General features: G+C 43.5%; 1 long non-coding RNA gene across 2 annotated transcripts in view; it reads left to right on the plus strand.

Moving 5' to 3' along the window:
• The window catches only part of LOC139698637 (uncharacterized), a 216,583-nt gene extending 195,781 nt beyond the window's left edge, over positions 1-20,802 (plus strand). For both annotated transcript variants that reach the window (XR_011703000.1, XR_011703001.1), the window contains exon 4: positions 20,770-20,802. This is a non-coding gene — a long non-coding RNA (uncharacterized lncRNA). The remainder of the gene's footprint in view (positions 1-20,769) is intronic.
• Positions 20,803-24,948: the final 4,146 nt, after the last annotated feature.

Genomic DNA, 24,948 nt, shown 5'->3' on the forward strand with positions numbered 1-24,948 from the left:
CCATTCTTTCTCTTCTGATGGTGTAATAAGTGTAATAAGCACACCCATGAATATCTGTTTGACACCCCTATTATTTTTTTGTTCCGAGGTGTTTTGATCCGAGCTCCTAGAAACCAATGTCGCCTATGTTGGATACGATTATCTCTCACCCTAAGAGTTGGACGAAGAAGAAAATTATTTTGTTTATGTCATACATGCTTTTGTTTCAAGATTTAGGCATTTTTATGCGACAGCGCTGTATGTAACCGTCTGAACCCCAATTGACACTTTGCCGTCCCCATTACCCACTACATACCTGTATATATGGGCGAATCTTCATGTGTGGATGGTCCCACATCCACTCATATTCTTTTACTTTCAGTTGAATTCCGCCATCGGCCTCTGACTCAGTCCTCCTCCTTTCTCGTTTGCCTTTCCTCTCCTCTTCTCGTCACTACTCGGCGAATTTCCGTGAGCATTCAGTCGCAAGAATGATAACTCCGCAATGAGCGGTGAAAGCATTCCCTGTGCGGATAATCTGGTTAATTTCTGAACTCGGGTTTTTGAATGCGCATAAATTACGACAAAGATATCTCATATTGCTTTCAAAGACTACTTCCCCTTTCATCAGTGCTCCGGTACCCGTCTAGCTTGGAGTGCAACCTTATTCCTCTGTAATGTTCTTAGGTTTTCTCTCATAATGGATTCCACTAAACTTCCAGATTAATGATTTGAATTCACTTCTGAAAATGTACTTCTATAAACGAAAGGAAAATATTTTGTGCTTTTATTGTACACATATAATGTTTTGGAGCCGTGGTTAGGAACTTGTGATCATTGATTTGATATTTAATTTATTTTTTTGAGAGTATTTTAGTTGATTTGGATTGAAATTTTTAAAAATCATTATTTGTCGTAATTTACATAGGCTTTTAAGCAAATAATTCAATTTGATATTTTTGTCTTGCGATTTCATCAGTGAAATGAATTCTTCGTAGCTACTAAAGTGATGATTTTCCTTTTCGTACTTTATAATTTAGAATAAAATGGGAAACAGACAGTCAGACATACATATTTTTCGCCAATGGACATCCGGTGACTTGCATGAGTGCCATAAGATTTGCAGAGACGAGAATAAGGTTTAGCCCTTGATAATTCCCGCTTTCGGTTTTAGTAATTGCCGAGGAGATGACCAATTGACTTCCCTCCCAATACTCTCCATTAAAAGAGTGAACTATTTAGGCCTGCCGCTTTATTCCTTTTCATTTCGCATTTTAAACCGAAAAAAAAATCCTATTTTTCCGCGGGCTCACCCTAACGTACCTCAACGTCCTCTTCACCTCTCCCCCTCCACGTTTCCCTCCTCACTCAGCCAGCCAACCAGCCAATCCCCCTTCGCCCTCCCCCTCTCCTCTCTTGGTCCCCACTTACTCTTTTCTTCCACCCCCCCGCGAACCCCACCCCCTTCTCCCTGCGCTCCCGCAAGCCATCTCGTTTTCCTACACATAAGCCACTGTCTCTCTCCTCAAGCCCTTAATTTAATTACCGCTGCGGAGTAAAATGCGCCTTTGCTGCTCTGCAGAGTAAAATGGGCCGACCCTATCCCGACGCTCTCTTCTTTTTTCACCCAACGTTTTCCCCCGCCCGACCCCTCCACGCCCCCCCCCTTTCCCGCCGAGATATGACTGCCCCCCTCCCTCTTACCCTCAACACTCCTGCCCCGACTTCTCCAACCTTAACCAGCCACTCGCATGTGGCTTATCCTTTTCCTAACCCCCCCCTCTAGAACCACCCCCTCTCCGTACCGCTCCATCTCCTCCCCCTCCCTCCCCCCGCGGTACCAACCCATCTCAGTCATTGTTTTTTATTACCCCGCTCATGCAAGTACATCAGCCAAGCTCCTCAGAAGAAGAAAAAAATTCCCTTATACCTCCTCTCGCTCCTCTCCTCTCAAAAAACTCTCCCCGTTCACTTTCTTTCTCCTTCTCTCTCATCTTGTCCCCACCTCCCACCGCCCACCCCTCGCCGCAACCACCATCCATTTTTCTCCCTCTTGGTGAGTGATAAAAAAGTTCTTCAGGTCGGTCCCTCTCTTCCCTCCAGCCGCACACTTTTATTCCTCCCCGAGCCTGGGGTCCCTTCACTTCTTCATATTGCCCGCGTCTTCAGGTTAATGTGCCCCCTTACCCTCGTCCCTCTCGCCACCTCTCCCTCCCTCGAAGCACTCACTCACACACAAACCGCCCGCCTTACCTTCTTCAGTCCGCCAACCAACCCCTTCCCTCCCCTTCCCTCCCCTCCCCCCCTTCACCCCCGCTCCTTCTCCCGCTGAGGAAGGAAGAATGTTCGCTCCATCCGTAACCTTTTTCCCTTCCTCCTCCTTCATTTCACGTGCCCCTGTGCAATTTCCAGAGCACTCCAAAGTGCGATGGGAGTTTTTCTCCTCTTTCCTCCCTATTCCCCATCCTTCCACGTTTACTTTTTTTCGCAACCCCCCCCTCGTCATCTCTCCCCACGCCCCGCCCTCCCACTCAATCGCCCTCTTCGCAAACCCCACCCCCCACCTCCTCCGCCCTTTTTTTTCCGCCAAAGCCTCTTCCTCCGCCTCCTTCAAAAGTTTTTCACTCCCTCCCGATCCTTCTAAATATATATCCTCCAAGATATGCCAACTGCCTGATTGAATTTTTGGTCGCAATTTAGCCGGATGGTTTGACCTAATGCAAGATGCCTACCTCTACGAGATGAGGCGTTTGTCCTTTTTAAATCCTTGACGATCCCTTTCGCGTTTTTACCTTAAAATGAAGAGGGCTGAGGCTATTGCGTCAGCTGCCGTATTTTTCGCACATTATTCTAATACTCGGATCAGCCATTTAGTCACGTGACCGAGGAGTATTTTTATATCGCAGTCGGGAGCTGACATGAACCGGAGGCGCGTTTCTTTTGCAATTATGTTGAAAATAAATCGCGAGACCAGCTTTGCTACGGTGGGAAGAGCGGAGAAAATATGAATATTGGGATATAATATTTAGCTGACATTTGTAATATATCATTTTTCCCACGAGTTACAAGAAATCGGAATAATGATGACGTTAAGGAAACAATTTTTTATGCTAAGTCGCCTAGTTCAATAGTAACCTAGTCCTTACATCAATTGCTTAATCAATCAATCAATCAATTGCATCAATGCTTACCCTAAGTCATGATCCCCTATTGTCCAATTCTAAAAATAGGAAATGATGAAAATTAAAAAAATCTATTTTACTAAGAATAATATCACTTGTACTCACAAACTTGACGAAAATAAATGTTTAACAATGGGAAACAATGCGTCAATGGGGAATTTTGTGGATTTTACTCCACGCTAGCCAATTTGAATGATATATTCGAGTTTTTTTGGGCATTTTTAGATCAGCCCTATTCTAGGAAGTGCATAATTTGTAACATACGTCCTGGGCTAGTCCTTCCAAGTCCTTCCTTCTTTCGAGTTCCGTCGATCCGAGTGACGCGGCATTGGGTTTCGTCGGCTTTGCTGTCCATATAGCCAGCGTCTAGCGGGGTTGTTAAATGTCCAAAGGACGTTAGTCGAGTGTACTCTGACCGGCTTGAATATATGCGTAGAGGAACAGCTGAACGTCTGGAGGGGAGTGAATTGTCCCCCTTACGCCGCTTCTACTGCAGATGACGTCGAGATGAGCGTCAGCTACCCTATCGACGGTCACGGCTCAGATGATGCACTGTTCAGCTCACCCCGAGCTGCATCGTTACTGCTTCGAGCCGCTTCCCCGTAGACAATTTTCAAGAGGGGGTGATGGTGGAATTTAACGAAGTGGAGTGCACGCATTGCGGGGGGTCTTTTGTTTCTGCAATTGCCGTTTTGTTTCAAATCTTTCCGCATCCGAATAGCTTGCCTTTTTGCTGCAGATGCTCCCTTAAGAGGGTGGTACATGTTTTCCCTGCTTCGTGCGACGTTCTCAGTCTCCACTATTTTTGAGTTCACTACTGTAAGCTGTCCGATTTCGCACAAAAGCACAAAATTCTCCTTCAATCTAAACATCACATAACTGCGGCAATGTTAAATACTAACGCAGGTTATGTCATCGTGTGGAATAATACTACGATGCAACCTGTACGTTCACTAATCTGTTCCTTCTGATAAAACATTATTTTAAATACACCTTCGAGGAAATTTGTAGTCCCTCATCATCGAATTACCTCAAATCATTTTTACTCATTTCATCATTAAAAATAGTGAGAATGTAATAACTTTACTGGCTTTTGTGCTTTTCAATACTATTAGACGCAAGCAAATTTCGATGTTTATTATTTATGCTGAGAAGGGGTTTAAAAATTTCATTATACTCTTTTAAATTAGGTTCGATATGAATTTCTATACTTATTTTATTTTCATTTATTTCCTAAGCTATCTCATTATTTGAGAAAATCAGCATTATCTATAATGCAACAGAGCCTGAAGCTCAAAATGATCCGTTAAAAAAAAATGTTTTGGCACATGCAGCTTGGCCTCCTATGCATGATCATTTTTTTCACTAGACGTCTCGCAATTATAGCGTGTTGTGAAGCCTCATTTCATCATTTTCCATTAATTAGCAGTTGGCAGCCATTAGTATCGCAGAGAAATAAGCTACTTCTGACTCAGCTTGTCACAATCCGCTGACAAGCGTCCTCTGTCTTAGCGTGCACGTGAAGCACGGAAGGCAGGGGACGCACGGATAGTCTGTCTATGATAGGAATGGGAAGCACGACTAATTACTGATCGACGCCACCCAACGAACCATCCGTTCACCCTCCAACCGCACCCACTGCAAATTCTGCCATCCCTCCCTCTCTATCTCCCTCTCACCTTTGTTCCTCTTTCGAAATTTCCGATGAAGTGATTAATAACTACGGCCATCCAGTCTCTCTGGGATGTTGGGAGGGTTGGGTGGGCGAGGGGGCTAGCAGTATTATTCAGCTCCTCCGTCCAATCCTCACGGAGTAACCCACACACGTCGTCCCAACGTCCCCTCCCCCCCAATGGCTCTCCCTCCCTCTAAGCCGTGCTCACCCATTTTCCACGTTCCTTCAATCGCACCGTCCGGCCCGGAAATTCCACCGCATGTGAGACCGGCTCGCCGTCGTCATCGACATGACCATCTCGTGCATACAGACACAAACACCCCCTTCTCCCCTCCACACACGCACACACATGCACCCAGAGTCCCATTACGCGTCCCCCCGACCGAGGGGACAAAAAGCACGCAGCACGCCATATATAGGAGCAATTAGCCCCGCGTTTCCCATGGCCCCTCGGAAGAGGAGAGAGAAGAAGGGTGAGGGGCGGGCGGAGGAGGGGTTAGGGCGTGGAAGGGGGAGGTGGTCGCGCACTGGTAAGGCACAGCCGGTGCTTTTGCAAGGCACAGTTAACCACCTGTTCTCCCCTCAATATCTCCCCGGCTCCCGATGGCCATCACCACGGCTGTTGTCGCGTTACGGTCCGACGTGCACCGGACCCCTCCCATTCCCCCCCTCCACGACCCCTTCACTTCGGCCTGTGACCCCCGCCTCCCATGGGGTCCCTCTTTAGCCGTTCGCCATGCACGCCAACGCGGAGTGTTGCGTGGGGATGGGCAGAAAATGTCGGTATTTCGTATCAAGGGTTGCTTCTTATATTAAACTCCGGTAGGAACTCCTGGTCAGTATTTAGTACAGCAGGTTTGGAAGATAGAGACATTGAAAATGTTAAATATTCGTTGTGCCACCAATATATCACCCTTTAAAGTTTTAAGGCACTAAGGAGGTGGGTGGAATTGTTTGGAATAATGGTTGATCTATTCTTAATCGAACAAATGCAATACTTTCGCTCTTCAAGTGATATTGCATGTTGTCCAGCCTCATTATTATTGTTTCTAAGTTTCATCATATTTTCTACCTTTGGAGAAATTGTGAAAAAAGTGAATAGGTAAAATCTATTTAGAAGATGTAATATGGCGATAATTCGGTAGAATTTTATGGCTTTTTTCTGATTTCAGATGAAAAACATCTATAATAAATGGGTTAGCATCTACCTTATCAAGTTTTTAGTGGTACTATAGGCAATATTAATAATTACTGATAACATGTAACTATATTTGGGGTCTCTATTTGCCTAGCTGCTAAGTGGATTTTTTATTATATACGTACCCATACTCCTAGTCGAGAATACTAGCATTTTTACTATGGCAGCACTAGATCACGAATTTTGCTGATTTTATGTTTTCTCCTGTGGGATACCTGCACTTTTAGTCGATTCCCCTACTCTAGCGCCCTCCCCCCTCTTCCTACGTGAGGGACTCCGGGGGCGTGGGAGAATTTCTGCACGCTGCTCGTTTCCTCCAAAGAGAGAAGTGGCAGCTGCTGCAATCGCCGGACCCCGCGAGGGAGGGTGTATTCGGAAAAGCAGATAAGGTTTATTCCGGCCCCGCAATTTGTGTGTGTGCGGTGTAGGCGTGGGGTTCACTGGCCGGAAATAAATTTTTTACGGGGGCGGATCGAGAGGGGTGACCGAGTGAGGGGTGTGTGGGAAGATGGTGACGGGGAGAGAGGGCTCGGGTGTGCGTCTCCGAGTCGGGAGGGGATGACGGGAGCGAGATACTATCGTGTTGATGAGGAGAAATTCGCAGATAAGTTCGCTCCACGGCTTGGCGTACCGTGCATAAATTGGGAGGGAAGCCAAAAGAGGGGGAGGTGGGAAGAACTGGAACTGAGACGATGCCGATACGCAAAAAATATGGTGCGAAATTAGAGAGTGGCATGGTTCGCCCTGGTCCAAGAAATTCTCGAACATTTCTGCAAGGCATAGAAGTCGTTCCCAGTGGTATAATATCTCAACCTGCAATCAAATATAGAATAAAATAATTTTCAGGCGCTCATTGACAACACAGCAGCGCCTGTGATCCGAAATATCTCCGATGAAGGAAGCGTAGTTAAAGACTGATGGAATGTTATGGTATTATTACTAGTAGGTAACCATTTCCAGCTGGGTTTGTCTTGGCAATGTGAGATACCCATGCAAGACATAAGTATATTCCGCCCTACGTTATTTCTCTGGGGAAAGAGGATGATTCTAGAATTTAGTAATGTGATATAAGGTTAGTTATGTGAGAGAATAGAATAAAGGAGAGAAGAAAGAAAATTTCTTTGCAAAAAATTGAAAGAGACAGAGAATGTAGATATGTGACGAAGTAAGAGATTGTGAGTGAACTCTTGAGGGCAGTAATAGTAGATAACGAGTTGAGTCAGCGATAAAAAAGTAACTTAAGATAAATTATACTTCAAAATAAAGAAATAACTGAGCATTTTTGTCGGCGTACTTACGGAAGGGAGTATAAAGAGCAAGGCACATCAATACTATTATGGCAAATGATTAGTTTTAATTTGTACATAGAATTAAACTGACGAAACGAGATACAAAATTTTTCATCAAAGCATTAAAAGATTTTATGAATAATTGTTATCTATGGTTTCTTCAATTAGGAACACATCGTCTTTATGAGTCGTCTGGAGTCAAAAGATATACTAGTAGTATTCAACAATGATGGATGTAATGATTTCCAATCCCATCAAATAATCTCGAATCTTTGTGCGTTGCGTTCATCACTGTCACTCAAACGGCTTTCACCGTTGTGCAATCAGTATATCCAATCAGGGGGTATTATCGAATACTGCATTGGCAATTATAATAGGCACACTCATTATACAGGCCTGTATCTCAACCCATTTCTCCCTAAATTCACAAAACACATTATGTTTTGTCCATTTTTTCCTCATTGCTTTTCTTTGTCAAATGTCTTTGCCAAATTGCTATTAGGGTTCAGAAAATTAGTTTTTTAAATTAATTTTAACCTATGCGGTGAGCATAATAACTCTACTTCAGTGAATTTTACTCAGGTTACGTTAGGATATTATTGCTTTATTTCAAATTAATTCAACTTATATAAATCAAAAGAAAGTATCCAACTTTCACAAATGTGGGAAATAAAAGTTTATTGAATTTCATATAAGTTTTATCGACTTTGATTAAAACTAGACTTTTGCAAAAGGTTTTAGAAGTTTAAAAATCATATTTGTTTATTTTGAGCTACCACAAACAAACCACTAAACTGGGCTAGTTTTAGTTAAAATTAGCATTTTCTTTCTTATTTAATGCAAATATCGCGTATATAGTTCAAAGTTTTTTCCAGATTATTTCTTAATTCTTCAAAATTTCCAATGTTTTTAACCTGAGATAACGACTTTTATAATTTTACGTGTATGATATATCGTATGCAAATATATATATATATATATATATATATATATATATATATATATATATATATATATATATATATATATATATATATCGCATATACATATATAATAATTATAACAATTATTTGCCTCTTGCACTTTGGTGAAACAAATTCGAAAAAGGTAAATGAAAAAATATACACATAAATTTGTCCAAACAAAATATTTGCTCATGACTTAAATTTCACTCCCCCTTCCGAGCCCACCTTGCAGCCTGTCTCCATTGTTTGCTGTAAGGAACGAAACCGTTGGACATAAATATTTTGTTCGTCAGTGCACTCATAGCCAGGTAGCCAATTGTTTGGAATGCTGTACAAAATCTTCGCCCGCTTACCGTCTCCCGCGGGCTAAAAACGTAGAAATTTCTCAATTCTTCCCGAAAATTTGTCCCTGGAGGGTCTGGGGTTTTTCATCGTCGTCCTCAGACTGCCATTGGTCATCCGATTCAGTCTCAAAACTTCTTTCTCTTTTTTTTCTCTTTCTCTCTCTCTCTCTCGTTCCGGCCGATGCATTTCTGAAGAGTCGGGGTGGGAGACTAATCGAATGCACTCACCCACACTAATGCCAAACACACACACACACAGGCACACACGCACACACACATGCTCATACGTGGATGCGAGTAGTTAAATCATTTATTCCCCCCGGTTCTCTCCAAGGCTCTCAAATCATTTGAAAAAAAAAAGAGAAGCCCTCACTCCCGAGTCCTCAATATCCTTTTCCGTTCCACCTTCCTCCTGCCCCGGTCACTTCCACCCTCTCTGCCCATTTCCCCTCTACCCCGACCACCACCCCCAACTTCGTCCCATCCCATTCCATTCTTTATCCCACGACCAAACAAAAATCGCCCTGGCTAACTTTTGCGACTCAGCCCCGGAGATCTCAAGTGCACGGCTAGCCCAAATGCACCAACCAACGGTCAACTTTTCCGTGTGAGGGGTTTTCTGAAGGAGGGGGGGTGGAACGAAGGAATGGGGGTGGACGGTTCATGGGAGACTAGGGAGTCGGGAAACCACCGGCGAAATACGCGGAGAGCATCCCTCCCATCCCCGCAAACGCCCCTTCCCTTCTTCCCCCCCAGTCGATTTTTCCTACCCCTTCCTCCACAAACCCCCTTTGGTCATATCGGGAGCTAAGAGAGAGAGAGAGAGAGAGTTCTTACGGAGAGGAGGTATTACCGGTTGCAGGACCTGAAGGATCAATAATCTATACCTCCCCCCGCCCCAGGATGGAGTTATGGGGTCGTCTTTGCTTTTCCTCCCCTTCGTGTGAGGTAATTCAGGTGCTCGCGAAATCGGACGAGTGCGTCTTTCGCATGTGAGATGTGTGCAGAGGAGATTCGATGGAGCAGTCTTGGCATGTTAAACGAGGCATCGCGGCCTTTTGTTTTCTCCCCGAAAGGTTTTTTTTCTTCGAGAATGCGTTCATCTCCGAGCAAAAATGAAGTTTAAAGTGCAGCTAATAACGGAGGTACCTGGCTGAGCTTGTCGGGAAACGGGATTGGCGCGAAGCGAAAACCGTTTTTCTTAATATGGGAAATCTCGACTTCTCTGCCAGGCGTATATTTATCGATGCATCACCAATGATTATCAACAATTTCACCGCTTTTAGTTGCTCACTTCCCAAGCGCTATTTAGAAATATCGTGCCAACACATACTACAACAAAAAAATAAGTTCATCACAGTATGATTAATTTAAAATAAAACTGCTATTTAGAAAGGTTGCTGCAGCTTTATTGCAATTATATCATATTTACCTTGAAGAAATTTTCAAACTTTCCTATCTTTTTTCACTCAATATGTGTTTAATATATCATAAATAATGTAAATCGAAACTTTTTATCATAAGGAAGCCATTTAGCAGTAATAATACTAGAATGTTCCTTTTTCTCAGCTTGGTGATCAGGTCACACATGATCCGGTACGGTAATATCTACGCGCACAGACAATTATTTATGTAAGATTTTTGATCATCTTAAAGATCTCATCAGAAGGGTAATGGGATAGTCCGTGGCTTCCTGTGCGCGGGCAATATTTTCATCTAACGGTAGTTTCAAGCACCTCCTTGTCCCGTTCGTAGTAAATCTTAAGCTGAAATGCCGCCTCGATGCTAATGTGTTTGCTTTATCGGCGTCGTAATGCAGCGACCAAGCATTGCAGTAGGTGTGTGTTGTAGTTTCCTCACCTCTCCGACAGGCGGCAGCAGACGTTTATTGAGATGCAGTGCTTTCGAGCGAATGGCCCCCAACACTCCCATGGTCGCCTCTTTACGCGGGATCGTAAGTCATGTGACACGTCACCCTCAGCTATTGGCTGGCGCATGTTACGCGCTTGTTAAGCGTAAGTGAACTCGTTAATTTGCCGATAAAACGTCATACAATGCACTGGTAAAAGTATCTTGAAATTCCGTTTCGTATTTATTTAATATTGTGTTCAAAACTAAGTATCATAAGGCTGAGTTTACATACGTTTCAACTGGTTGATAGAAAGCTTTCCACTCGGACCGAGTTACAATGAAAAAATAGTCTTCATTGCCCAAAACTGAAAATCACAGCTAAAAAATGCATAAGCTAACATAGTAAATACATTACACGCGCTCAGGAGTACACAAAATATCGCTATAAGGCCCTTGGGAGGTAATCTGTAAAGAAATGCCGTAGAGGAAAGGTTCTGGAAAGACACGGAAAAAAGGCGGCACAAAACATATGAAGATGACATTGAACGCATTTTGCATACTAAATTCATTTATTATATCTTAAAATAAAGTGTGGAATAATGTCTTTAGACGCTAGGATGAATTTGCACTGCGTTTAATACTTCATTACCCATTAGTATTACTCAGACGTCTGTGGACCAAAATAGCATTCAGCTATACGTATCTTCCAACTTCTGATGGTTCGTGAATCATCGTTGAAGAGATCATTATTTTGATATTTTTACTCCCATCCAATTATCTCCATTCTTCTTATATTTTCCTTATAATCGGAGGCGATGTATGTTTTGCGAAAAAAGATTCAACTCCGCCAAATCATCAAATTTTCAAGCAAAAAATGTGAAATTCAAAAAATGCATCGCATAATGTATACTTTTGCGACTCCGATTCTGTTCGTCCAATCAATCGTTCGCTCCTGACCGTCGGCTGAGCTCCTCCCGTCCTCATTTCCGCGGGTCTTAAGGCAGCTCGCTTCTCATGCTGAGTGAGTGCGCTTGTAGAAATGTCTTTTTCAGTCGCAAGCCATTTTTCATCCTCCTCATAACTGAGGTCCGTCTTACGCTCCGACGCCATGGCGGACGGCCGCCCCTTCAATCAGCAAACCCCCATTGGGGATGGACACCGCTGGGAATTTATTTCTCCCGCACGACCCGAGTAAATGTCTTGCTGCAGAGATCAATGGCAGATTGACTTGTCAGGTAGTGTGGGTGATCTTAGCGTTCGGAATGGGTTTCCCGAGGGAAGACGGGGGGTGCATGAGGGGTGGGAATGGAGTAGCGGGTCGCGGCGCGAAGGGAGGGTGTTCCATGGAGGTGGTTGTGATTGGTGATCTCCCGGGTTCCTCCGCGTCGGTTGCCATGGCATCCGTGCTGGTGGCGCAATGGGTGGGTGGGTGGGTGCCGACCGTGGGTGAGTTGTCCCTCTCCCTGTCACTGTAATTGGCATACTCGTGATGTACGATCTCCCCGGATAATTCGCGCGGGAGGGCTAGTGCCTGGGTGTCCAGCTCACACGTCGCCGGCGATACTTGATTAACGTCCGGGCGACCGCGGAGAAGGTTTAGGTCTTAACAGGGGAAGCAGCACGAGTGCTTTGTCGTGATGTTTCGTCGAGTTTGATTAAGTAGGATGCAGGCGCACTAGGGTTTTATTTTTTTAACAGCGGTTAGCTTGGTCTCGCGTGTCGCCACGAGGGTTCCATCTGGGAGCATGATTACGCGTAGAATCTTTTGCAATTGAGGTGATCCTTGGTGGAGGACAGTAGCAGAATTTATAAATTTCGGATCATTACAAAAGTGGTAGTATACAAAAATGATGGAGATCAAGTCAACAGGTAGAACGGCTGACGAAGATATTCCACAAACAGTAGGAAAGGAAAGCAGTCTAATATAACCCGTTGAAAGAAGAAGAAACAGTGGAAACATCTTTAGACACAGTTGGTTGATGGAAATAGTCATTCAAAATTAACCAAATGAGAGAAAGAAGAGTTATGAAATGAATTATGACAGTTCCAAGGAAAAGAAACATCGGAGCATGATGATTTGAGATGATGGATTAATCGAGCTCAGATTTTCGTCAAACTAATGATGGGATTTATAACCAGCAGTGATGAAGATAAATCCAAAAGTTACATTCATATTTGCATATCTGTAAGTTTTACTACCGAAAACATATTTATGCCCTTTTCCCTACGAGAATAATTATGTACCAGTTAACCTTTTTGCACGAACACGACAGTCGGGATATACAATGTCGCTGCACATATGGTCTATTTTATTTGTAAGAATTTTCACCTGTTGAAATGATGCATTTAAATTATCGCCAGTTGCTAAAAAAAAGTTATGCAATTGTCCTCGAAAGAAATCTGACGTGAATACGGAAAACGGTACGGAGGGCCTAAGGTTGGAGGGAAATGAGGAGTGCCGTTTGACGCCAAAGCTAATTATTTTAATACGCCTTTCATTTTGGTAAATTTCTCCGGAGCATTGGCATTTTTTCGAAGAGATGCGACGTGTGCGGGCATTTAATGGCGCACTCCTCCCGTCCCGCGGAAGGCCAAGTGGGCAAAAACAAAATCCGTTGGTTGGGGGCGATGGAAGACGCTAATTCCCATCAATTAGGGTTCCCATTGTGCTCCAATGACTGTAGAACAACAGGGAGAGAAGAGCACCAAGTCTCCCGCACTCGTTCTCTTGTCCCACCCCGTGCGCTCCTCGCAAGCACGCATTATTTCGCTCCGCCCCTCGCCGCATGATTGCATCCACCTAGCCCTCCTTCCTCCTCCGCTGACTCCTTTTGTATGCGCGCGGGGTGGAAAACAACGACGATGACGAGATGATAAACATTTTTCAAACGCAGTTGCATCTGAAAGGAGCCACCACCACCAAGCAAGGAGGAGGATGGAAAATGGCTAAGAGTCAGTCACGTGGGGGGGACACAAAAGCATGCGTGGGAGTGGGGAGGGGTCTTGCTGCGGCGTCGATGGGTTGAGAGATGGGGGATGGGAGGAGTTGGCGTGACGTCGATGCACTTCCAACCCCCCCTCCTCCAAGCGCCACCCACCTGCCTACTCAACCACCACCACCCAACCCCCTCCCCTTAGCAGAAAAAATATATACCCCCCCACCACTCACCCCATCATCGTCATCCCATTGTTTATTTGTATCCGTTTGTACTTCCTCAACAATCATCTCTCTCTCTTCCTCTCTTTTTACTTCTCTATCCCACCCCGTTTCTTTTTTTTTCTCTCCCGACTATCCCCTCCTCCTTTTCCCCCTCTTACTTCCTCCCTCGCACGCGATGCACCGGCCTCACTGCTGCACCTTCTACACCACCACACTCCCCGCACCCCGACCGACTCATCCAGAGATCGAACTGCCTGGAGAGTTTGCTGTGTGGGTGTGGGGACGGCGTTGGTTTCGGTTTGGTGGGAGGGGAAAGAGAGGGAACGGGGCATTACGAGGGGTGAGTGCGGTGCGGTGTGGTGCACGGCAAACAGACACCAACCACCGTGGTGGTGGACGTTCCGTTCGTTTCGTGGGTGGGGCGGAAAGAGGAGGGATGAGGAGGGGTTGAAAGGTGCTTTGGGTTTCTGCCTTCCGTCGCTCGGGTGTTGGATCGGACAGCAGGGTTTATTCGGATAGACTTTCTAGAAGGGGGCTGGTTAAAAAAATACAAGAGCACGGAAAATAAAAGCGCTAACGGAAGAGTGGCGTAGCGAAGGATACACAGTATTTTTTGGAGGGGGGCGTGGGATGTCGGTCGCGGGGTGGGGTGGGTGGAGTAGGATTTTCAAGCTGGGTGGCAACGGGGGGGGATTCGGCGGAGAGGGACGGTCCGTGCGTCTGTGCGCGCGTGGGCTTATGAAGGGGGGACTCCTGGTTAGGAGGAGGGGGTGAGTGCACTGCCGGGATTGGATAATTAGCGGCTGTAGACTACCCCTGCAGTGACCCCAGGGTGTGGGGTATAATGGGAGGAAGTTTTTCCTGAGATGGTGGGACGGGGAAAAAGTTGGAGAGTTTGCGGGGGTGAGGGGTTTTGGTTGGGGGGGGATGAAAGCGGGAGGGTGAGGGGGGGGGTCGGTGGAGATGCATTTCGCCCCGCGGGAGAAGGGTTCCTGGCGGTGGTCGGAGCGGACGTGGGCTAGGGAAGGGAAACTTGGGGTGGGATATCCCTGCCAAAGGAAGCATGTGCATCCCAGGAAATCTAGAGGGTGAGTTTCCCTTTTTTTTTATTAGGTATTTTTTCTCCCCTGCGTGGGTGGAAAGAGTGAGATAGAGAGGTGGAGGGTGGACTTTGGGGGGAGGGTGGTTGGTTATAGGAAAAGGGTGAAGTTGTAAGCTGGGGCTATTGAATTCTCCAGAGCTGAGCTATATATGCATTCCTGGTTCGGTCTTGTGTGTATGTGTCGGGGTGAGGGTGGGGAGGAAATAAGGGTGCGTATTTTATGCGTATGGTGCATCGGAACGGATTGCAGTTCTGTTAGCTCCAGGGTTTATTTTTATACCCCGACTCCATCCTACCCTTCTCGCCCCGGTCTGGTAGTGTTGTGGGTGGGGGGTGGGGACCTGTGCAAAGGGAAAGGAAGGGTTGGTGTGGGTGGTGTAGTGGATCGCAATCTTTTTTGTTATTCTTTTCCGTTCGGCCAATCCGGTGCGCCCTTCTGCACGGCACACAACACATGTCCTGAGCCGTGGATAGTAGCATCGCGTTTTCCTTTGCTCTATTCGAACGCGTGGGTGCATGGGTAATTCGCCCTAGAGACATGCGGAAGCAAGTCCGTTATCCCGATGGCTCAGGGTTATTCGGTGTGTTTATGCTGAGTGCTGGGTTCTCATTCCTGGTTTTTACTCTTAATAATCGCTTCATCTGCTTTTAAAATGAACGAGAAATTATTGCATTTGCAGCTTAACCTGTCCAAAGAGAGATTTGGTTGTTTGAAAAGTACGAATATCTAATTGAAATGTCTTAAAGGGCTTTTGGGGATTATTGTAAATTCAAATCATCGGGTTCCAGCACAGATAAACCTAAAATAAGATCATATATCACTCATATTTCCTATGCTTGGCCATAGAGTAGAATGGTATACGTTTTTGGTGGTCTTCCTGAGTAAACACTCATCTGCTGCTGAATCCGAAAGTGTGGGGATTTTTGGGTTAGATATTTGACACCAATGACGTATCATGCAAATCTTTTGCATCGGGAAATTCCTTACCTGACGCTTTTAACTAAGCTGAATTCTGAATTTTCTAGAGAAAAATATTAATGGAATCATAAAATAAAATAAACCCATTTACTTATTTACCATCATTCAAACAATTGCTATGAATCGTTATTCGAGACCTTTCAAATGGCGATCTGATGTCTTGGTATTTTTCGTCTTAAGCACTTTTCCTAATAGGAAGCCTTTTCTTAAAGATGATCCCAGTCAATCTCGAAGCTTTCACATATTCTTGGCAAATTCTTCACTTTCAACTTGACGTATTTTTCGCGCGTCCTCACCCTTTCTATTTCCTCACCCCACTCCAGACCACAGTCTCCCCGTTCCGCATTTTCTTACTTCCGACATCACCCCCGCCCCTCTCACCGTGACTGCTCTGTCGCAACTTTTTCCTCACTTATGAATCCTCCTCTCCCTCAACAAACCTCCTCCCCCACTCACTGTTGGGTTTTTTCCTTTATTTTCAGCGTCGAAACTTTTCTGGTGACGAGGGAGGAAGGGGTGGTTGAGAAAAGGGGTGTGAGATGAGGGTATGGAAAGGGATGGGGGACCTTTTAGGAAGGAGCCAGCCGGAGAAAGAAGGCATGGGGATGTGGCGGGTGGGTGGGTTATATAAGGGTGGAGTGGGGAGAAGACGATAGGATTGGGGAAGAGGGAATGATCCGCTCCCACAATGGTCTGGGGCTCGGGTCTTTTTTATTAGCTGGACTACCCAATCCCTTGGTTGACTAATTAGACGAGGTCTGTCTCCTTATTTTTATTCCCATCGGGGGTTTAGTGCACTGACTCCCTCCCTTCATCCTCCATCCTATATTCTTTAATATTTTTTTCTCTTATTATCAAGGCGGTTTCTTTTTTTATATCCTTTCCCGTATGCGCGTGGAGCAAATTCTCTTATTTCATCGTCTCTCTTCGTTCCTTCTGCGCTCTCGCGATTTAAGAGGAGGATTATATCCACGCAAGGCTGCAAAATTTGACCCTCCAACACCAAAATCGAGCGTAACTTTCTTTCCTTTCTTCTTGTCACCCCGTCTCCTAAAAACTTGACATCTTCGGCCAACGGAATGCTGTCGTGTGGGGTCACATTTGATTAGGTGAGGGTAAGTTTCAGTTCATTCGCTAACGGTGCACTTGGTGCTTTGTTTATCATTTTGAATTTTGCCTTCTTGCTCTTATGTGATATATCATGGCAGATAATGCTATAACGCTTACTCAATTTTGTATATCATCAAGATAAGTGCGCTTTACATAATAACTTATGCATAAAAAACTATGTAATAAAGGTTAATTATTTTAAATCCCGGATTGTAAGAGCTGAGCATTGTAGAACTTAATATTCATATATATGTGTGTGTATATTTATTTATGTATCCATTAAATAAAAAATTCATGCGTGGTATGAATGGTATTTTGGCATTCAGAGTGGGAAAGTGGTGATTCCGCCATAAAAAACATTGATGTGGAATACAAAGTACATCTTCATCATGGATTTGCATTTGAGAAATCACGCTATTGAAACAAAATGACAAAAAAATGTCGAATATTTGATATTTGCATTATTTGTTCAAATCATGCATTATGTTCCAAAACCATCCATTTCCTGATTCATTTTAAGATCATGGATAGGTTTTCATGGAATTTCATATTGCCAGGACTTCAAGGCATATCGTAGCATTAAAATTTCTACATCCATATCGCGGAATGTGGAGATATAAAAGGGCCAGAGGCTCAGATTTCGGTCTGTTTTACGGCAATATCGCCAAGGAAAGCAGCAGAACTACGGAATTTTCCCTACTTTTCAATCAGGAGGTCATTTATTCCCTATGAGACCCAACTTTTCCAACTCCTCCCTATCCTCTGCAGTCATCTTCATGAAAGGGGTATTTCCCACCGTGATCAGACGTTATGGATATGCGTGTATGCGGTATCACACATTATTGCCTCTGGAACGTGAAAAAGTGAACGAGCACTTTTCTCTCCCCCTCCAAAGTGTGGTGAGGTCTCATATTTTTTGCCTCGCGGATGTAGGGGCCGGAGGAGAGGATGGCGGGGTGAGGGGGGGGGGAGTAAAGAAGTGCGAGAATTATTCGGAGGACGGACTTCAATACTGCGAAAAATGTACTTCTGTGCATCGATGCAGCAATCTTTGTATCGGCGTCTTGTAAATCACTTTACATGGATGCTCAATATCGTCATCGCTTTCAGTGCGGTGTATTTATTCATTCCGTTTGCAGGCTTGCGTTGAACCAGGGTAAGACGTTTGTAATGCTTCTATTTGTCCAAATGGACGATAGAATGAACGGATGATGATTTTCTTATACTCTCAGGCATAGGTAATCACAATTTTTAGTATCTCTTTAGCGTAAACTCATCATTCCGTAATCTTAATATATTGTGGTTAAAAATATGAAAGTTAACCATCGCTATTGACGTAGATGCCGGTTTGGGTTGATCTTCAAGTAACGAACTCTCGGGCTAGCAAGAAAAATCGCCAGTATTAATTCTACCATAAATAGGGTTTTATAAATTATTTTCCTCTCGAGTTGTGATTCGCCTCTAACGAATTCGTTGGATACATAATTATGAATATTTCTTACGCTATGGAATGGCGCGTGACGCTGTCTACGACGTCATCACTATTGATGCTTAAGACATGTCGACATTGCTCATTCGATTCAGTATAAAACCGTCGATTTTATTTCTGGCCCTTGTAAGTATAACGAATGAACTTCCATTTTCCAGCGGCATGGGAGGACTTATTTCGACGCAGAGTATTACGCGTCTACTGTTGTTCGCATCCGAAGTGTCAGGGCAACAAGGCCTTCCGCGGCCTCGGTATAGGAAAGGAGGGAAGGAAAGAGTGGGATGGGCTCCCTACTCAACAGTCTTTCATCGGTGAGGGGCTTTAATGGGCTGAGTTGATGCCGAGCTTCAGAATAAGGGTGGTTGAAAGGGGTGGGATTGAGGCAAAAGAGATTCTGCAATAGTCATCATGAACCCGCGTGCAAAGACTCCAAAAGTCATACATCCAGTGCTGCGAGGATTGAAATGGTAGGAGCTGCTTTGGTGGGGTCGGCTAGTGGTCAGGAAAGGGGCGAGATACTGGAAAGGGAAAGATGAAAGTTCTTCCCTTTCGCTTTTTATTTTCAATTGCCTACGCCTTTTTCCACGAAATGGCGAGGTGCCTGAGCATCCATCCGTGAGCGTACGCACTTCTGGACGAATGATGGAGATTGGTGCTCGGTACGTTGTGTCGCAAGAAATTGTGATACAATATTGATTGAATTGAGCTCTTACGTCTAGTAGTGTTGAATAAATGTCATTTATTATGAAACATCATGCTATATGTATGTTATATATGTTACATGGATGTCATGTTACCTACATAATATAAGTCCTGACTTCAACTTGTGTTGTCGTGACGATTCACGTACGCTGAGGAGGGCTACTTTTTGGCCAAAATACGCGTATTCGTATTCACCTTTCTTATTCCTTTTCCTTTTATACCCTTTACCCCTTACTTTGACTTGTAGCGTTAGCCAAATAATCTCATTTGTGCTTTGTTTTGAAATTTAAACTGTTTACGGCTATTGGAGCTTTTTCATTTACTCAAAATTGGGATGCCATCACCACTTATGTGTAATTCACCTCGTATGCCATTATACCTCTGAACTCATTGTTTCACTCCATCCAAGCCTCGGATATTATAAGTGGTCAGAGATGGTGTTTTGGTAGCATGAAAATCTTACTATCTAACCTACAATATAATAATTAAAACTTACGATCCTAAGTATTTGAGCAGGTACTTATATATTTGTATTCCTAGCCATCTATATGAGCATTGGGGAGATTCATTTAACAGTTTCTTCCATTCCACAAATTTTGCGTCACCTTCGAGAATAATCTACTCGGCTTAGTGATCCTCTTTGAAACGTTGTAACTCCGACCGAAAAACGGCACCCATTTTTCCGGTTACAGGCACAGCAATACAGTGGCGAATCAAAATTTTCCTGACCAAAAATGAATTTGGAAATCCATGTAAAATCACCGTCCACATTGTTCCCAACATAATCTCCTGTTGGTTGTCGCCACTCGTAGCATAAATCTTATATTGCGTACAAGCCCTTGAAAGTGCGCTTTCGAATTGAGCACTAGAGGGAAAAGGGGGAGTGCCGAACTGAGAACTACGCTTAGCAGAGGCTTTTCTATTATGCACAGTGAAAGTTCGCATTGAAAACGAACGACGTCTGCGTTTAAAACGGAGCGATGAAACTCAGGTATTTCAAAAATCAGGAGAGTTCCAACAATGCGAAACGGCAGAGGGAAGGTTTTGTTGGAAAACAAATGAGCTCTTTAAACTTTACCTACCACTTACGTGTCCCCCACTTCAATTGTTTTTTCTCTGAGTCCGCCATTTTGTTTTGCTCGATTTTGTTCTGGATAACGGGAAATATTTTCTAAACCTCTTGCGTGTGTTCTCCCGATGCTTCAAGTTATTTGCCAAAGGGAAACGGGCTACGTAACCTTTTTTTTTCAATTCTGACCACGTACGTAAACTTTATTTTCACGTTCCGCATTTATGTGGTGCAGTTTTAGAGCTTCTCGACTCGAAATACTTTGAAGCGGTCCCGCTTTCTCTCGTCTTGCGAAGGCAAGTGATGTCAAAAAAAAAAAAATATATATCCCTACACGCATGAATGAAAGCAAGCTTTAGTCTCCACTCAGTTCGTATTATTTTGCAAGCATTGATATAATGAGTGGCTATAATGAAAATGAGTACGTATGCAAATCGCTTCACGATCATTCTTCATTTGAACTAATCGTGGAATCAGGTAGGTTTTTCAAGGCGGCATTCAATTGTTTTTCGATGACTTTTGAGAACATCACAGCATTCATATTGAAGTACCATCCAGAGAAAACACAATTTTCGATTATATAAGTAAATGATATTAAATAGTAGAGCAATAATATTTAGTATTATAGAATAAACTCTTTATATTTTATTATTAATCTTGATTTATATCTTACAGGTGCCTGATCCAACTGATCGAGAGAGAGAGAGGGAAACATTTCAGCTCTATTTTTCGTTAAAAAATTCTAGGTAAGCATAATTTTTGTTACAACAAAGTTACACTTACCTGCCGTTTACCTTTCCTCTGTTAGATTATGGGGGACATAAAATATTTTTAGATTTTAAGTATTATGGAATAGTTCCACCATATCATACCTGCGTCTGTAATTGATATTGTGAGTAATAAGTCCATCAGTTTGGCTAGTTCTTGCTCATGAAGCCTGGAAGTGTTTTAGCTGATTGTCCTAATGGCGCGAATGGTTATGGTTTTTGATCGACGAAACTATCGGTCGCAGGGCCACGTACAAGTTTTTTTTAATCTATGACCTTCTTGTAAATAAACAATCTAGTCTGTAGAAAAGATTTCCTCATATTTCACGGTAGAACTTTGCTAAAACCAAAATAGCGATCTACTAAATCCGCATCCGTTTGCAATTCAAGAAAAACAGGGTCGTTAGGCGAGGAATTTTCAAGGAAAATGATCATTTGTCGAAAACACGTCAATATATACTTATAAAGTACCTAACGTTAGTGTTATAGGAGTGACCTTTTGAGGGTTTTGCTCCTCTTGACAGAAAAACAAAAGAAAACGAATGGCGCGGTAAGATGGGACTTCAGTGCTCCGGGGCGCCGGAGAAAGAACGGTAAAGTCAGAAGTTCCGGGCCCTCACTCCGCTTTCTCCCAATATCGCCCGAGGGAAGAACCCTTTCGCGTAGTAGTGTGTGCCTTTTGTGGAGGGAAAGATATTTTTCAATCCGTTCCCTGACTTTTCCATTTTTTATCCCAGAAATATCACTTCTCCCGTGGACCCGTCTTCTCCCTCATATCCCTCATCTTCTAGGCCTCTCGATGCTCTTCCAGTCTCCCTGAAAGAAAGAAACGAGACGTTAACGTCTAAAATGTGTGTTTCCTGTAACATTCTCTTCACATTTGAAAACAAACTGTAATATAGGCTTCTACAACTGTAACCACTGTAGGAGTGGGTATAATGTCTATCCCTTTTATATCAATCTGAAAAATAGATTTGTAACATTTTATTTCTCATTGATTATAATTTACAATTAGGTGACATACACTGTTACAAGGAAATAAGTGAGTCAAATTTTTGCGATAGTTTAAGTGTGAACTGTCCACATTAATCTTCCCCTGTAGCTCTTGCATACTCGAGCTTTGCTCTATGCTACTGCACAGTTTACTTCTTGCTGAATTTCAAGAAAACCGTGGAAAATTATGCATTTTCTTTATGTCTTAAGTACACGTATGATTGTATTCCCTTTATTCCCTCAATTCATCTGCTATTCCTAAATTTCCTTCTTCCGTGTGTACATTACCAAAAAGACCAAATATTTTGTATTTTTGACGATCGTCAGTGACACGATCATTGAAAATGCCATTGGCTCAATACAGCTTGATAGCTCTTAAAAAAATTTGAAAAGTGCTTTTTTTATTCAATATTGTTTTTTTTTCAAAAGTTACTTTCAATTGGATGGATTTTTATTCCAAGCATTCCTGTTTACATCCCCATCTTACTAGACAAAATATGTGCATAAAATTGTATTTTCAAATAATTTCATGTTTATACATGCAACTTTAAATTCTAATTATTTATCCTCGGAGGAATTAAATAGATTCAATTATGATGAAAATATTATTGCGTTTTGAATTCTGATGTTAATTGTAATCCACGGGGGAATTGATTATTTTGTAGTGCGTGGATGAAATCTCTTCTGTAGAGAAGGGAAAAGGGCCGATTTCATGCGCATTGAAGAGAACTTTGTGGCGTCGGCACCCTTATCTCCCGCCTCTTATCTTCTCCCTTGCCGTCCCTCCCCGACCCCCGGCGGTCCGCTCCTCGCTGCTCTCCCGGCTACAACTTCCCACTTTCCTCCTCCGGGGAGAACGGCGCCGTTCTTTCGCCACTCCTGGTTTGCATTTGAAGAACTCCGAATGGAGCGAGGCTCGGGGGAATTTTCCAGCGAAGGGACGAATCCGTGAGGCGAAGGACGAGGGTGGGATGCAGGGTGAGTGGAGGGCGGTGGGGGCGGGGAAACACGCGCCCTCCCGGCTGGGTTCTCTGAACGCTCCAAAAGCACAAGATTTTTGTCTTGAAAGATGGAACGAGTGTGTAATCACTTTCCCTGATGCTTCCTATCCCTCCCCGTTGTCCACAGTCTCGAATCTGTGAATCTCACGGGTATAAGTACTTATGAATGTCGTCCAGCATCCGAGTGATCCATGTTGCCCTAACGAACGTTTTGAAACTGATTCAGGCAAAGTGCGTATTAGTTTTTCATTTTTTTGACCAGCTTGTACTGTAGACTATGTTTTCGCTATTTAATATTGTCAATTTACTGAAGCTAAGAGCATAAATACCATAAAGGTAGAGATTTCTGACGGAGAGGTCTACATTCTCGGCGATGATATCAAATTGGTTTACAAACAACGGAATAATTCTATAACCATTTTGTTCCAATTTTGATTATTTTTTATGTTTGTAGATTTAAATTATATTAAGATCAAATTAAAAATTGACCCAGCTTCACTCTGACATTGTGTTCACGAGTTAAAAATCGGTCCTGATATAACTTCAAATTACATTTTTTGAAGTTCAAAAATTTTCACAATTTGTTCGTTCCAAAATTTACAGGATTCAAATTGAAAAAAAAATTAATTTTTTTTCAAGGAAATTTAATTTTTTCATTGAAACTTCATTCTTTCGGATCTTATTTGGGAAATGTATTTTTGTTGCTCACGTGAGAGGAAAATGTCTCCTGGCATAAGCAAATTACTCGTAATACGTTTCTTACAATTGTAGTTGCATTGCTGCAATTTGCATTGAACAAATCGTGTTACAAGAGCATTCATATCGGTATTGATTCTCAAAATTCCAGCCAGTAAACTTTCAGCTACTAATTATTCGTAAAACGCTTCGTCCGGTTGATTGCATATTAAATAGTACTTACATTCGGGAGCACTATTAGAAACGTCTTTCAAACAATCCTCGATATCAGCTTAATTAAATGGTAACGCAGCGACTTCGGAGAGCCTCCACGCAGGAAGGATTTACTCTTATTGTTCAATGTTTTATTGCAAGCTGGCGTATATTTGCGTGCAAAAGATCGCAAGGCGGTCGCGCTGTGCTTGGAGCAGCGTCCAAGAATAGCCACAATGAACGACGACTGAGTGTGGATTTGGCGTCGAAAGCGGCAAGTCATCTGGCTCTGCCAATTTCACCAGCGAATTAACCAAAGAGGATCAAAGAAGGGATACGCAATTAAAAAACGGTAACTGGCGAATTTTCCCCCCTTTCGCAAAGGAACGACCCATGAGCACGCGTACCGAGGGGTGAAGCGGAGAGCGGGGTGTGCGTCGCCACATCGGGGCTACGGACTGTGGAGTGGGCTGCCGAAAATCACGTGGCCAGGGAGCACGCGATGCAAGGATCTTTTTTCACCCGCTTATGTTTTTATGTGCGGCGTGTACATATAAGGCTCGGCGAGGGCGGAGGGCGATGGTTGGTCCGGCCCACACCTTGGGGGATGGGAAGTGGCAAAAGGGGTGGCTTTCGCCGAGAGGGGGTGGTTTTTTCGGCCGGCGTGTGAGGAGAGATATTTTTCGAGTGTTTTTGGGGGGAGGAGGGTGCAAAACGTGAAGTGGGTTGATGCGAATGTGGAGAGGGAGAGTTTATTTGCAGTGAAAAAAAAAAGGAAATGAAATTCTTTGCCGTCGACGGCCTAATGATTCGCTCGTTTTCTTTGACGGACCTTAGTCTCTCGTTTTTTTTACACCCTCACGATTGGTGCCATAATATCCACTAATACTTGCGTCCTTACATTTTTTTCGTGAAATACATAAGTATCTCACATCCCCTCAGGAATAATTCATTAAATATTCCTTTAGAGTGCGTCAAATAATTACTTGCTTGGCGATATTTCTAAATGCGCCAATTAAATTTGCAAAGTATTCCTCTAGATTAGCGGCAGCGTGTCACTTAATCTTCAGTCTTCGTTCGATAACAAAGATAACTGGATAACACATTGCTAAAATATTTTTTCATATCTGAAATGCCTTTCTTCTACGAGTCCTTACAAGAACTATCAGGGTAAGTGTACTTCATCTCTATCGTGAGATACACTT

Source organism: Hetaerina americana, unplaced genomic scaffold (assembly GCF_022747635.1).
Source record: "Hetaerina americana unplaced genomic scaffold, ioHetAmer1.1.p SCAF_9, whole genome shotgun sequence".
In the NCBI taxonomy this organism is placed as follows: Eukaryota; Metazoa; Arthropoda; class Insecta; order Odonata; family Calopterygidae; genus Hetaerina; species Hetaerina americana.